Below are 2,473 nucleotides of genomic sequence, written 5' to 3' on the forward strand. Positions count from 1 at the left end.
TAAGAGCTGATACATTCCTCCCCATGCTGATCCGTTAATTGCCCTTCATCTTCCTCTTGTGTGTGCACAACTCCTTCAAGAATTTGGCATATTTTGGTATCTGCTGGATGGCATCGAGTAGAGGTATGTTCACCTCTACCTTCCTGAAGGTCTCCAAAATTTCCCTATCCAGCTCTTCCATGTTTTTGCTAGGAAGAGCCCGTGAAGGGAATGGAAGAGGGATAGGTTGGTCAACCAATGGAGAAGGTACGGTAGCGACGATGGAGGGAGAAGGTCCACCTGGAGAAGATCCACCGGCTGAAGAAGAAGATCCACCAACCTCAAATGCTCTACGCGGACCGTCATGGTTGTATTCTTTAGGACAAGTGGCAGGCACGGGTGTAGGTGTAGAAGCGGGCTCTGAAGGCACAACAATCTGCTTCCCTGATCTGAGGGTAATGGCACTAACATTCTTTGGGTTCTGCACAGTCTAGGATGGTAACTTATCAGAATTCTGAGACTGTGCCTGGTTCATCTGAGTAGCCATCTGATCCATCTGGTTAGTGAGACTCTGTATGGTAGCTCTAGTCTCCTGCTGAAACTGCAGGTTTTGCATAGTCATCTGTCTCACTAACTCTTCTAATGAAGGCTCAGAAGAAGTGGAAGGTTGGGCAACTGGTTGGGCAGGTGCCTCTTGCTGCTGTTGTTGTTGCTGTTGCTTCTGATGTTGTTGCATAGGTGGAGGCACATATCTGTTAGGTGCTCCAGCATTCTGAAAAGGTGGCGCCTACTGCTGTTGCTGTGGCACATTGTTTCACCTAAGATTGGGGTGATTCCTCCACCCTGGGTTGTACCCGTTGCTGGACAAGTCATAATTTTGCTGCTGTGGCTGCCTGTTGTTGTAGATGTTAGTAGCATAAACCTGAGGCACATCATAGGCAACTGAGTGCTGCAAGGTAGGACAAGCATCAGTGTAGTGGCCACTAGAAGTACAAACAGCACACAGTCGTGCAACAGATGCAGAGGAAGCTGTAGGTTTCTGGTTGGTTGCCAACTGTGTCACTAACTTCGCAAGAGATTCAATCTTGTCTTCCAACTTGCTTTCAATAGCTGATAAAGACTGGGTAACAACATCATGTACGCCCCTCACCACAATGGCATCATTCCTGGCGCTAAACTACTAGGAGTTGGAAGCCATCTTCTCAATCAATTTCCTGGCCTTAGCAGGTGTGGTGTCTCCAAGAGCACCACCACTGGCAGCATCAATCATACCCCTATCCATGTTGTTCAAACCCTCATAGAAATACTGGATAAGGAGTTGTTTAGGTATCTGATGCTGGGGACAACTTGCACAAAGTGTCATGAATCTCTCCCAATACTCATACAAGCTCTCTCCACCAAGCTGCCTAATCCCAGTGATGTCTTTCCTGATAGCTGTGGTCCGGGATGCTGGGAAAAATTTCTCCAAGAACAACCTCTTCAGATCATCCCAGCTAGTGACGGATCTAGGCGCCAAAGCGTACAACCAATCCTTAGCAACACCTTCCAATGAATGAGGGAATGCCTTCAAGAAGATGTGCTCTTCAAGAACATCATGAGGTTTCATAATGGAACAAACAATATGGAATTCCTTCAAATGCTTATGTGGACTCTCACCTACAAGACCATGCAACTTGGGCAACAAATGGATCAGTCCAGTCTTGAGAACAAATGGAACGTCCTCATCAGGATATTGGATGCACAAGCTTTCAATATCGAAATCAGGTGCAGCCATCTCCCTAAAAGTCCTCTCACGAGGTGGAGGTTGTGCCATATTGTTCTCAGTGTGAAAAACAACAGAATCAGAATCAGAATCAAGTGCAGATGCAACAGATGCAGTATGCACAAAGTACTCAGCAGTGGGATGCCTAACTAATGGAACAGACTCAAAAATAGACTCTAAAGACAAATTCCTAGAATGCCTAACTAACCTATGAAACGTCCTATCAATCTCAAGATCAAAGGATGGTATGAATCCAGGATTTCCTCTAGTAATGCACTAAATCACAACACCCTATAATCATGAAACAATAGCACAAAAAGTTTCAAACCACAGAAAACAACACAAGATAACAAAACGACACTATCACAAACACAACACTACACAAGTCACACAACACAGACACAAGACTCAAAACTGAACCGTTGGTCCCTGGCAACGGCGCCAAAATTTGATGGGTGTCGCAGCCCATACAAATTTGATTGCATATGAGAAATGCAGTATAGCTAGGGAATGACCCTTAGGTCGTCTCCCAAAGACCAATTTTACGATTCGAGAATCGAGTCTAACACGAAAGGAGGGGGGGGAAGGTTAAAGAACTCAATAAAGACACAGATGTAAACAAACTAATTTAAGCTAGCATGGTAATTAAACTAACAGTACTAAAAACCTTAGACAACATTCAAACAAAATAAATTAAAATACTAGACACCAACACTATTACACACAACTATC

This window comes from Vigna radiata, chromosome 6 (assembly GCF_000741045.1).
Source record: "Vigna radiata var. radiata cultivar VC1973A chromosome 6, Vradiata_ver6, whole genome shotgun sequence".
Lineage (NCBI taxonomy): Eukaryota > Viridiplantae > Streptophyta > Magnoliopsida > Fabales > Fabaceae > Vigna > Vigna radiata.